Source organism: Leuciscus leuciscus, assembly GCF_965113295.1.
Source record: "Leuciscus leuciscus genome assembly, chromosome: 2".
NCBI classification, from domain to species: domain Eukaryota; kingdom Metazoa; phylum Chordata; class Actinopteri; order Cypriniformes; family Leuciscidae; genus Leuciscus; species Leuciscus leuciscus.
Genome location: NC_138726.1, coordinates 59,673,543 through 59,687,906, shown reverse-complemented (window position 1 = coordinate 59,687,906; position 14,364 = coordinate 59,673,543). Strand labels below are relative to the sequence as shown.

The 14,364-nt window shown below is 39.8% G+C and overlaps 1 protein-coding gene and 1 long non-coding RNA gene across 2 annotated transcripts in view; one reads left to right on the top strand and one right to left on the bottom strand.

Annotated features, from left to right (window-relative positions):
* Nucleotides 1–14,364, top strand: part of LOC309492936 (uncharacterized protein) — a gene marked incomplete at its 3' end in the record, with an annotated part of 173,869 nt that overhangs the window by 141,677 nt on the left and 17,828 nt on the right. The gene's annotated exons all lie outside the window — the stretch shown is intronic.
* Nucleotides 170–1,491, bottom strand: LOC309493516. Its single transcript, XR_014203962.1, has 3 exons — nt 1,114–1,491; nt 568–758; nt 170–290 (listed from the first exon to the last, which is right to left on the bottom strand). It is a non-coding gene; the product is annotated as an uncharacterized lncRNA (long non-coding RNA).

Genomic DNA, 14,364 nt, shown 5'->3' with positions numbered 1-14,364 from the left:
GTTCTGTGTAGTTACAGGGTAAGTGCAGTAAATATACAATAAAGGATCCAATTTAATTTCTGACTTTTATTTTACAAAAACATTTCAAAACACTTTTTCATCTTAATAAAACATTGTCTTTTCTACAGTATACTCAAACAACAAAGTAACACATTATACCCCCCCCCCCCCCCTCCTTTATTGGCTTCTCTTGCTTTTCTTCTTCTCTCTTTTCTTGCTCTTCTTTTTCTGAACTTCCACTGGGGACTCTGAAGTTGAGGAGTTGATGGAGTCCCATTGGTCTTGCTGCACTGCAAAAATATGAATATATATACATGCTCTTAGCAAGCTACACCTTCAATTTTAAGTTGTCGAACAATCCTCCACTCTAAAACATTTTGTGCCACCTGATATTACTGTAGTAACTGTAATTTTGAAGAAAACACATTTTGGTGAAGTTTGAGTCAGATCATGGGGGGGTTGTGATATTTTATAGTGATAATGACTGTAGTGCAGCAGAAAATGTTTTTAAAAAAGGCATAGTTGTTCTGACAGCAACAAAAAAACAAAAAAGCATGAAACACAAACCTGAGGGCTGTGGCAATAGTTCAATAGTTTGGATTGAGCTGATCAACAAACGGACAGGGAACTATAGGAACAGCATATCTTTGTGTCATTGCAGATGGGACAGCAGACTTCATCTTTTCAGTTTCCTTTTTCAAAAAAATCACACTCATCTTTGAGCAAGGGGATCTCTGCTTTAAGAGTGATAATCTTATCTTTGAAAGAAAGAAAGAAAGAAAGAAAGGTTAGACGTTTAAATTTTACTCCTGCCCTACTCCAGGGCTTATACATGTGACCACTTTCCTATTTTTTAAAACATCAAATTGAAGAACTAAACATCACTGGTACTGTACATTATAAATGCACTTGTTAAAGGATTAGTTCACCCCAAAATGAAAATTTACAATGGACTTCATTGGTCACCATCGTTAAGTCCAAATCAATGCAGTTTCAAAAGTCTTTTAAGTGTTTAAACGGGCTGTACGCGATCACAGCTGAAGAATAGGTTGTTATCTAGCGAAACGATAGGTCATTTAAAAAAAAGAAATATATAATTTATAGACTTTTTACCTTCAATAGTTCGGATTGAGCTGATCAACAAACGGACAGGGAACTACGTCATCACGTTGAAAGGTCACGCCTGCGCCGGCAATACTATTTGAACTACTATTCATATTCATCAGAATGTTATTCATATACTATTCATATTCATATTCACTGAATACTATTTCTATATATATAATCGCAAACAATACTATTTGAATTATCCTCCTACGTACGGTCGCATTGTAAACAGTGGGCGGTACTTCGGCCGGCGCAGGCGTGACCTTTCAACGTGATGACGTAGTTCCCTGTCCGTTTGATGATCAGCTCATTGAGCTCAATCCGAACTATTGAACTATTGCCACAGCCCTCAGGTTTGTGTTTCATGCTTTTTTTTTTTTTTTTTTTTTTTGCTGTCAGAACAACTATGCCTTTTTAAAAACATTTTCTACTGCACTACAGTCATTATCACTATAAAATATCACAACCCCCCCATGATCTGACTCAAACTTCACCAAAATGTGTTTTCTTCAAAATTACAGTTACTACAGTAATATCAGGTGGCACAAAATGTTTAGAGTGGACAATAATGTGTTACTTTGTTGTTTGAGTATGTTGTAGAAAAGATAATGTTTTATTAAGATGAAAAAGTGTTTTGACATTTTTTTGTAAAATAAAAGTCAGAAATTAAATTGGATCCTTTATTGTATATTTACTGCACTTACCCTGTAACTACACAGAACAAGGGGATAACAAGCTCCACTTAAATTTACAGCCCGCAGGAGTTACACTTACCCTGTAACTACACAGAACAAGGGGGTAACATGCGCCACTTTAATTTACAGCCCGCAGGAGTTACACTTACCCTGTAACTACACAGAACAAGGGGGTAACAAGCGCCACTTTAATTTACAGCCCGCAGGAGTTACACTTACCCTGTAACTACACAGAACAAGGGGGTAACATGCGCCACTTTAATTTACAGCCCGCAGGAGTTACACTTACCCTGTAACTACACAGAACAAGGGGGTAACATGCGCCACTTTAATTTACAGCCCGCAGGAGTTACACTTACCCTGTAACTACACAGAACAAGGGGGTAACATGCGCCACTTTAATTTACAGCCCGCAGGAGTTACACTTACCCTGTAACTACACAGAACAAGGGGGTAACATGCGCCACTTTAATTTACAGCCCGCAGGAGTTACACTTACCCTGTAAATACACAGAACAAGGGGGTAACATGCGCCACTTTAATTTACAGCCCGCAGGAGTTACACTTACCCTGTAACTACACAGAACAAGGGGGTAACATGCGCCACTTTAATTTACAGCCCGCAGGAGTTACACTTACCCTGTAACTACACAGAACAAGGGGGTAACATGCGCCACTTTAATTTACAGCCCGCAGGAGTTACACTTACCCTGTAACTACACAGTTGAAATGGGTAACAAACACTACTTACTATGTAACAATACGAAACAACACTATTTGCACAGTAATTACAGAGAAAGGTACTCTTATTAAAAAAACAAAACAATTTTTTTTTTAATTACACAGTATATTTGCCCTGACATTTAAGTGTCATTGCAATACAATGTGATAAGGTAAGTAGTAGTACTAAGTACTACATGGTACGTTTTAAATTAAAAACATAGCAAAAACTATTTTTTTTTGGCTTAACGTTAAGTAGTTTAGTAAGAAAAGCCAATAAATAGCATTGCCAAAAAGTTTAATTTACAACCCACAGATGTCAAAATTACCCTGTAACTACATTGAACAAGAACATATTTTTCCAGAAATGTGCTAAAAAAGTTTATATACAACAGACGTACAATTTTTGCCTGGAATATATACAGAATAGGTACCTGTTAGTTTTAAAATAATTACATTATAAATAATTTGCTTGTATATCTGGTTGTACCCCTTTATTACCCAAAACTTAACATATTGTTTCCTTATACCTACACGGAGGTACACTATAATTACAGAAACATACACCGTAATTTCGGTTTACTTACGAAGTTCTTTGCAGGTTGTATATCTGCTTATTACCCCTTTATTACCCAAAACTTAACATTGTTCCCTTATACCTACACGGAAGTACACTATAATTACAGAAACGTACATCGTAATTTCGGTTTACTTACGCAGTTGTTTGCGGGTCGTAATATAAAGTGTTACCAAAGATTCTTCATCGTACATAAGAGCTCGATTCAGAGAAGTTAGGAAGGTAGGGCCAAATGCTGAAAACGATCAAGCATGCTGATAAACTGTCAATTAACACAGGTAGGTCTGCTGTGTAATTATACCTTGTCATTGAGTTGATTACTGATTGATCTCCACTTGTGCTAATTGGGTTAATTATCTGAACCTGCTCCTCCCGAACTTTGTTAAATAAAACATCATATGGGAAACTAGTGCTTATATTTTTCAATATACTGCAATATATGCATTGATCATGTATGCTATATATTAATACATATAAAATATTAATAAATGAAGACAAAAAAAAAGTAATATTCACAAAGTTTTATCCTTTATTGTGTACATATATTGCACATACATGTTTATGTACTGTATGTATGGTTACAATTTATTTGCATTAATTTCATTATTAGACCTAATAGCAACGTTAGGTCAAATTCACTGTAAAGATGTACAATTCTTAGTTTCATTCATGGTGGTAACATGAAAAATGAGCCATTTGGAAGATTGCTGCAATCTCATGGACAACTAACACTTAATAACATGAAATTTAAATAAAAGCCACGAGATTTCAAACATACAAATCAAGTGTGAGCTTAGTCGTCAAGTGTCATGCCATTTAAATGAATGGCATTTTTTTTTATGTAAGCAAATGTCAAGAATTTGTAACCTTTCTCCAATTTCTATCTTTTCACAGCTCCCTGAAAACTATCAACAAAACGGACAACATCTGTTATTCTTACTTTTGGCAGATAAATGAATAAAAAACACGCTGTTCACAGTCCATTTTGAGAATTAATGGTGATCATAGCTGGCGGCGGCACGACCGGAAGTATCGCTACTCTACTTCCGGTCGCGGAAGTAGAGTAATTTGTGAAATAGGCCTATTGGACCTGTTTAAATTTTTTATCGAAATAATAATGATACGATTATTTATTTTTTCAAACTCAGACTCATTGGCCTTGGCTCATTTTCTGTGAAGAATATAAATCAGAACACATTTTCAATGATCACACACTGTACACCCCCCCTACACATTTATATTACACACAGGATGTTTGAGTCCACTGGACCCGGGGATAATAAAAGTGTGGAAATTGTATACACCTTTACTCTGTCCTCCTCCTGTCAGGGCCTGCTGTTAGTGTGTGTGTGTGTGTGTGTGTGTGTGTGTGTGTGTGTGTGTGTGTGTGTGTGTGTGTGTGTGTGTGTGTGTTCTTGTATATGGTTTATGAGGACACATGTGTATAATGACATGGGAATTACAACTTGGTTTATGATGACATCTGTGTCCTCATAAACCAAATGGCTTAAAAAAAAAACATACTAAATGGTGTTTTTTGAAATTCAAAATTTTGATTGGTAGGTTTAGTGGTAGGGTTAGTGTAGGGGGATAGATTATACAGTTTGTACATTAGAAAAACAATTACGCCTATGGAGAGTGACCGTACACCACATATCCAAGTGAGTGTGTGTGTGTGTGTGCTTATGGGTGTGTGTGCATGTGTGAGAGAGATTGTGTGTAAGTGTGAGAGAGTGTGAGTGTAAAAGTGAGTTTTGTGTTTCTTCCCCTGCCGTTCCTGCACAAGGTTGCAATTCTTAAATGTGATCTAACAAAGCTAAAGAGAAAAAAATAATATAATTTGTAATATTATATATGAATTATATATGCTGTTTATATTCCATTTAATTGGGATGAAGTAAACATCTGTTGAGTATTTTAATATAAAACTGATTAATTGTGTTGAATTAAAAACCCCACAATGCAGCGGGTCCACCAGACCCACGAACACTGGCTGAATAACACAAATATGAACAACACACAAGGGTTAAATTGCCCATACTCCTCCCTGATAGGACACCACCACTATCACTCACTTAACTAATTCTGTCACATTAGTACTGCACAGTAAATTCACAGTAGCTGTGTCCCAATTCGCCTACTTATGCTACGGCCTAAAAGTATGTAGGCCTACTCTTTTTGTGAAGAAAAAGTACATACTTTGGGACACACTACTTTGTCATCTTTAACGGACAGCTCTGTCGCGTGCGTCACTGTAAACTGACCTGTCAATCATCTTGTCACAGTTAAAATCCTCCATTCAATCTAATTTCCTACCGTTTCGGAGAGAAATGTTGAAGCACATTGATCTGGCAGTCGTGGGTCTTTCATGCAGAGACTCCTCATGTGTTTGCAATTTTAATATAGTGATGCATTTAAAAGTTAATGGCTAAACATATCTTTACAAAAGTTCACACTGCTGCTGCAGATGTAATATAATGTGGACAACATTAAATTAATACATTTTCGTCAGGTTAGATACTGATAATTAATCACTCAAACCCCTTTATTTAAACCTCTCTACATAACCGCCGGACTCGCACATCCTCCATGTCTGTAGTTTTTTTTAATACTTTTCACTCGTGTTTGTAGTTCTAAACGAATCCTCGTCGACCGCGCGATGGGTTGTGGGCAATATTAGAGTATTAATCTGATTAATGCGGTCACGATTAATCAGATGCAAATATAAAAACAGTCCTAATTGAAAGAGAAGAAGTTGACAAAAAGATTGAATCCAATATTGGGTGATAATATAGCATAATGAGATATTTATAAGCTATTTTTTGTAGGCCGGTCATTTTTGACCAGGAAGACCACAAGTGTAACAAGGTGACATGAAACGCTGAACCTCGTAACAACCGTTCTCCAAATGAGTTCAGCTGCGCGAGAAGCGTACCCCCACCCAGGATTTCCTTCCGAAAACTCCCAAATAAAATACAAAACAAAACAACAAATAGTGTTCCGATGAAACACTCTGACTAACCGGAGAGAAAGCCAATCCTCACATGAAATCCCGAAGAGACAGTAAAATAGTCTCTCAGAAACAAATGCTCAAAATCCGGACGAGACTCCCATTTTTATGTTACGGCTGGCTCCCATACCCCAACATAAAAGAGGCAAACAACAAATGCTTTAACAATAAACCAACTTATTGTCAAACCAAGCAAACAATTATTAAACAAACAAAAGAAAACCGACTAGTGGAAAAACACGCGGATGTGGTTACTAAATAAACAATCTCTGGCACTAACAATATATATAAGAAAGAAAGAAAAAGTTCGATGTCAGACCCTTAATCTTTCGGATTTGGGTCTGGATTTCCAGGATAACTGACTTCAGTCACAGCCTTAGATAAATTCAACTGAAGATAAAAAACATAAAATCTCTCAAGATCTCATCAGAGGATTAAACAACTCGCATTACCAGCTTCACTTATTACTAACCAGATTTACTTTATTTCTGTCATACGTTTACAGAAGTTCTTATTGAGAATTAACAGAGGTTTAGATGTTAAGGTTTTATTGGTCAATAAATGATGCCACCATCATGTTCACATGTCTTTGGTCCGTGTTGCATTCATATTTCATTTGCATTCATATCACAGAGTTTGTTTGGAAGCGTCTTGTTTTGGAAGCCATCTTTTCAGTGGCCTCTGTCCGCTTGTTTGGTGCACACCAGGGTTCAAATGGCAGCATTCACACTTATTAAAATAAACCGCACTAACAGAGCAATCACACCAGGGTTCATTTTAATCCAACCAATCCTGCACTGTAAAACTTTGCTGTAAAAAAAATGGCCAAATTCTGACAGTAACATACCATTTAGCATTACAGTAGAAAACAAAGCATTGTAGGTAATATATGTCACTTTTGAGAAAATAGCATACAGGAATATATTGTGAATTAACATAGTCGACACACAGAGGCTGTGTACCAAATCACACCCTATACACTCGTTCATTATTGCCTACATTAGTTCACTAATATAGACCACTTGACATAGTGAATGAAAACAAATGTGTGAATCCAGACACCGATGAACACCTGTTGTCACTGAAGGGCAGAGAAACAAGAAAAAACAAACTGACTTCCAGCCACACTGAGTGTGAAACCAGTTTACAAACCAGTTTAACATGATTTCTTTCATACATATACAAAAGTTCTTATTGGAAATTAACAGCTTTCCTGTAGCTCAAATAGTAGAGCGTCATGGGATCGATTCTCAGGGAAAGCAAGAACTGATAAGAATGTAAATGTGTAGCTTGAAATGCAATGTAAGGCGCTTTGTATAAAAATATGTTAATGTTTTCTTGAAAATAAAGTGTTTGCTTTAGTTGACATTTGACTCTTTCACATTAGTTTTTCTCTGGCTGCTGTAACAGTAAGTTTATAAAGCACATTTGTTACGGCAATAAAAAGCTACAAGGAAGTTGATCAGGTGTTTATGGCTGTTGCAATCATCATGGTCTCGTCTGATTCACTGTTCTCTTTCTGTGTCTAATCTTTGATTTTATGGTTATTGTAGTTTTATTTGTATTGCTTATCGTATATATTATAGTATATACAGTATATATGCTTATCAATATCGCCTATCACATTAATCTTACATTGCTAGCTTTTAGCTAAATTGTTATCGCTTGCACAACACGCTAGTATCTCGCTTGCCTGTTAACCTGCTGTAGATCATTGTGATAAATGATCTGTACAGAAATATAATTTGTATATTCTAACATGTTACTTTAAAAGTGTTGGGCTCTTTAAGAATGTCCTCCCCACTCAGTGCGCATGCACTAAGAATATACACGTGAGTTGTTATACTGGATATGTAGTGTTGGCAACTAGAGCTCTGTTAATAAAAATCATTGCGTTCATATGTGGCTGTCGCCGAGTGATTCCTGGGACATACAACATGGTGTCAGAAGACGGCACGGACTTTTCGCCTGTGAGTGAACCAATTGTGTAGAAAACAGAGGCTGAACTCGTACAGTTTTCTCAAGACCGCGCAGTGAGTGACAATGGCGGACTGTTTTAGAAGACCAGACCCGCTCACTTTTGATGTAAATATCGCCGACAATTGGCGAATCTTCGAGCAAGAGTATGACATTTTCATCGCCGCAGCGCACTATGATAAGCCTGCCAAGACAAGGGCGTACATCCTCCTCAATCTCGCAGGGCCGGAAGCCATTGAACGGGAGCGTTCATTTGTCTATGCAGCGGAGGTGCGTGCACCAGGCGAGGACGGCGCGATCTTGACTCCCGCGGAATCCAGAGAAGATCCGGAGTGCCTGAAGAGGAAATTTCGTGAAATATGCAACCCACAACAAAATAAAACAATGGAGAGGCACAAGTTTCACTCTAGAAATCAGAAACAAGGTGAGACTATTGAGGCTTTCATCAGTGATCTCAGAATTAGAGCTAAAAGTTGTCATTTTGGAGAACTGACAGACGAGCTGATCTGTGATCGGATAGTATGTGGAATCAACAATGAAAGCTTAAGGAAAGTACTGTTAAGAGACAGCGATTTAACTCTGATCAAAGCAATCTCAATTTGTCGTATACATGAAATGACAGAGGAGAATAACAAAACGTTGGCTACACCTCAGACTGCAACTAAGGTGGATGCAATACAGCCATTTTCCAGCAGGTGGCGCCAACACACAAAACATAAACAAAGAACAGAACAACATGATTCACCAACCATAACCAATTGCTAAAATTGTGGAAATAATCATGCAGCCAAGAAAGAGAAATGCCCAGCTTTCGGACAACAATGTCATAACTGCAAGAAAATGAATCATTACAAGAAATGTTGCAAAGCACGCAGTCAGTTCGGTCAGAAGAAATTTAACCACAGGAAAGCGGTACATGAACTCGAAGTAGACAATCCCCCTGACCATAATGACACTTTTTATGTTGATGGCATTGAATTTGACAAGTGTGTTAACGTTGTTAACCCTTACATGCCAGTGTTGGAGGAGGGATTTGTCACTGTACACATAAACAAAACTCCAATCGAGATGAAAGTTGACACTGGGGCAAAATGTAACGTAATGTCACAAAAGACTTTCGAACAAATTGCCAACAACGAACGGCCAGTGAAGCAATCAAAGACACCTAACCTTGTAGCTTATGGTGGAGGTAAAATTGAAACGAAAGGCTTGGTTTCATTGCAGTGTGGCCTAAATGGGCAAAATCACTCACTTTCATTCTTCTTGGTGGATCAAGATGTCCAACCGCTATTAGGATTTCGTGCATGTCTCGACATGGCGATCGTTACAATCAGCCCGGATGTGCATCATGTTAGTATGGAGGGCAGCACCGGAGACATTCTAACAGAGTACAAAGACTTATTTACTGACAAGCTTGGAGAACTTCCAATTACTTATTCTATGACAGTGGACCCCAGCGTGCAGCCAGTAGTTCGCCCCGCTCATCGCATTCCTCTGGCAATGCAAAGCCGTGTCAAAGCGGAGCTGGACCGCATGCAGAGCCTTGGCGTCATAACGGCAGTCTCAGAGCCGACAGATTGGGTTTCCTCCATGGTGGTTACACACAAAAAGGACAGGCAAGAAATCAGGCTGTGTATAAACCCAAAAGATCTTAACATGGCTTTAAAAAGACCCCATCACCCTATGCGCAGCGTAGAGGAAGTAGCGTCCCAGATGTCTGGAGCAACCGTATTTTCGGTGCTAGACGCAAAGAACTCTTTCTGGCAGGTTCGCCTCGACCACAAGTCCTCCATGATGACCACATTCAGCACTCCATTTGGGCGCTATAGATTTCTTCGTATGCCCTTCGGCATAAACTCCGCAAGCGAGGTGTTCCAGCGCTCAATGGAGCAGTTGTTTTCAGGGTACCCCTGTGCAATTATTGTTGACGACATCATCATCGGAGGCCGCAACCCTGCTGAACACGACATCAATCTGAAAAGGGTGTTGAACAGAGCACGTGAGATCAAGCTCAAGCTAAACCCTGTCAAATGCAAATTTCGACTGGACCAGGTCAGCTATGTGGGCCATATCTTTACGAGTGAAGGCCTAAAAGCAGATCCTTCCAAAACAAAAGCAATCTCTGAGATGTCATCCCCGAAGGATGTCCCTGCATTACAGCGTTTCCTCGGAATGGCAAATTATCTAGGGAAATTTATCCCAAACTTCAGCGACATTGCTGCGCCACTCAGAAAGCTGACACACAAAGAGACAGCATGGTGCTGGTACCAGCAACATCAACAAGCATTTGACACCCTCAAGTCGTGTTTGTCCACTCCACCTGTCTTATCATACTATGACGTAAAGAAGCCAGTTACGTTAACCTGCGATGCCTCATGCTTCGGGCTAGGTGCTGCATGCATGCAGGAGGGCAAACCAGTTGCGTATGCGTCTCGCACACTCACAGACACAGAGACACGGTATGCGCAGATCGAAAAGGAGCTGCTAGCCGTTGTATTTGCCTGCACTAAGTTCAGGGACTATGTGTATGGGAAACCTACACTCGTTGAGACGGACCACCAGCCCCTGGTAACTATTCTGAAGAAACCAATCCACACAGCTCCTGCACGACTACAGAGGATGATGCTCAGGTTACAGTGCTATGACATCACTCTGGTGTACAAGAAGGGTAAGCTTATGTACCTTGCAGACACCCTATCTCGAGCTCCAAACACAGAAGTCCTTCCAGACACTGAAAACGACACATTTGAGGTCATGTCTATCAATTACATTTCCACTGCTAGACTGGAGGAACTTAGAAAGCATACGGCGGAGGATGAGGTGTTACAGGATCTCAGTACTGTGATTCAACGAGGTTGGCCAATTAAAGAACATAGCGTGTGGCCCACTGTGCGTCCATACTTTCCGTACCGAGATGAGCTGGCTGTGGAAAATGGAATAGTGATGAAAGGCCACAAAACAGTCATTCCTCGCTCATTGCAAAGAGAATATATCGGCATAGTCCACAGAGGCCACCCTGGGCTAGACGCTACCAAGCACAGAGCAAGAGGTATCATTTTCTGGCCAACGATGACGGCTGACATCACAGCGGAACTCCTCTCATGCTCAGTCTGCAACAGCACAAAGCCACACCAACAAAAAGAACCACTAAGACCATACCCAGTTCCAGACCTGCCTTGGTCTACTGTGGCAACAGATATGTTCGAGTGGCATGGACAAAATTATCTGGTGCTTGTGGACTCATATTCGGGTTGGTATGAGATTGACCTTCTTCGTAACATAACGTCGTCAGCTGTAATCATGAAACTAAAGAGGCATTTCTCAGTGCACGGCACACCTCATACACTCATTTCTGATAATGCTAGACAGTACACGTGTCAGCAATTCAGAGACTTCGCCAAACAGTGGGACTTCATTCATGTCACCAGTAGTCCAGAGTTCCCACAGTCGAATGGCCTGGCAGAAAGAGCGGTTCGCAGCGCAAAACAGCTGATGGAGAAATCTCACAGAGATGGCACGGATGTGTTCCTTAACCTCCTGAATCTGAGAAACATTCCCCGTGACTCGACGTTGGGTTCCCCTGCACAACGCCTGTTGTCACGACAGACACGGTCAGCCATTCCTGTTAATTCTAGACTGTTGGAACCAGCCCCAAAACATACCCAGCAAGTCACTGCACGGCTTCTTACTAAGAGGATGACCCAAAAGCGATACTTCGATACATCAAGTCATCCACTGCAGCCATTGGTAGAGGGACAAGTTGTCAGAATGCAAACGCCGAAAGGATATGAGCGCCTTGGCACGGTAAAAGAGGTGAATAAGGAGCCTCGCTCATACACCATTCAATGCAATGGGAGAACATACAGGAGGAACCGACGCCACATCCTTCCTGTTGCAGAGCCCCCTCCATCACAGCTCACCCCAGAGAACATTGACTCTCAAAGCACCACTACACATACAGAGGACTTTGCTCCCCATACACCACACTCACCACAAATACACCTTCCACAACCAGAATCCACACCTACTGACTTGACAAAGCACACAGTACAGTCTCCCACTATCAGTAATGTACCTTACAAAACACGTTCAGGTCGTATTTGCAAGCCGAATCCAAGGTACCAACAATGAGTTCCAGCAATGGGAGATTCAGTGACACTCTGGTTCTTATTCTGAATACCGGATAAATGCATTGATTATGGTAATTTCCATATTGTCAGCATCATTCTTTATGATGTGTTTTCTTCATGCATATAGAGATCATCTTGTGAATTGCATCTGTTATTGTTCAGTTGTTCACTGCAATGGACACATTGTTATAATGAAAGTCATTCATGTTCTTGGTTGTTGATCAAGTTAATGTCATACCCCAGTATTGATCGTTGTTAAGTATGTTTACTCTCTTTCTGTGATTGATAGTTTTATCTAAAGGAAGGGGATGTAGATCATTGTGATAAATGATCTGTACAGAAATATAATTTGTATATTCTAACATGTTACTTTAAAAGTGTTGGGCTCTTTAAGAATGTCCTCCCCACTCAGTGCGCATGCACTAAGAATATACACGTGAGTTGTTATACTGGATATGTAGTGTTGGCAACTAGAGCTCTGTTAATAAAAATCATTGCGTTCATATGTGGCTGTCGCCGAGTGATTCCTGGGACATACAACACCTGCCATCCGTGCTTGCCGCCTTTTACGAGTCTATAAACAACTGTGGTAAGTAGGATCAGTCAACAAACACGGTTGAGTAATGTCAGAGCCGATCAGCCCGATAGGCTCACTACACAAGTTGTGTAGGGCCTCGCAAATTACCCAAGCCCCGCCTCCCTCTCGTGTCAAAGCGAGTCAATCAAAACATTGATGAGAAAATTAAGCAAAACTATCCTTCTGGTTATGAAAAAGAGAGAGAAAAAAACACCATGAGAGTGAATTGAACAGCAATCATGTAGACTTGTGTTCTCTCCTCACCAAGTGTGATGTCGACAGAGAACAGTAAAGTTAAGTTAATGTGCATCTCTCTCTAGTCTGTCTTTCTCTCTCTCATCTTTTGGTCTGTCTCGTCTTGCTTGCCAATGCCGGCCACTTCCAGGACTGTGTTCTGTGACTTTGTGCCTGACAAAAAACATTACAGTGAAATACAACAATTTATTACGTTTGATAAACGACAAAGGGCGTTTGTTTATAAACTGCAGCTCGGAAAAGATAACTGTGTTCATATGTGCGTGCATGAAATGAAATGCACACTTTCCAGCAGAAACATCTGTGGAGACCAGTACAATATATGGGCGTGATGGCACTCCTCATTATAGACGCATACTTTTAAAACAAGACAATGATTATCTAGTCTCCAAGTCAGTTTAATTACAACTCTGCAATAAAGCAAGATGGAAAGCAATGTATTGACATTGACTATTGATTTATAGACTATATTGCATATAAAATGTTGATTGGCTGGACATAGGCTACTGGTCAATATGGAGGCACATCCCTCAGTAAATAATAACCATCAAGTATTGCTTTTATCATTTAAAACACAGTGACATGCTATGGCAAGCCATTTTAGCTTTTATTTATTCACAGTATGCATTTTTGATATTAAGAATGTACTTTTTGAGTTGAGTTGAGTTGAACTTTATTGTCCAGTCTGTTTTCACAGAGCGGAAATTTATCTTTGACACTGCGACATACATTCACAGTTTGTTTTAATTTAATAACCTTTTGTTCTCACAGGTTTAATTCGTTTGAAGTACTAGTGCTAAATGTTACGCTCTCAGATGTAAGAAAGAAATCTGTATTATCTCTAGCCTTGGCTACTGTATATAGACCACCAGGGCCTTACGCTGATTTCCTAAAAGAGTTTGCAGACTTTCTCTCTATTGGTCAACGTCTATAAAGCATTAATTGTTGGAGATTTTAACATACACGTAGATAACACAAATGATGCGTTAGGGGCTGCGTTTACAGATCTACTAAACTCCTTTGGGGTCAAGCAAAACGTCACTGGTCCCACTCATCGTCTTAATCATTCACTAGATTTAATTATATCACATGGAACCAATCCAAGCGATATAGATATTATACCGCAAAGTGATGATGTCACTGACCATTACAAGGTAACTTGCATACTGCGTACTGCTGAAATTTGTCATGTTGCGCCGCGTTATCAACCAGGCAGAACAATCCTTCCAACCACTATAGATAGATTCTCAAATAGCTTACCTGATCTATCTCAGTTGCTCAGTGAACCCAAACAAACAGATGAACTAGAGGAAATG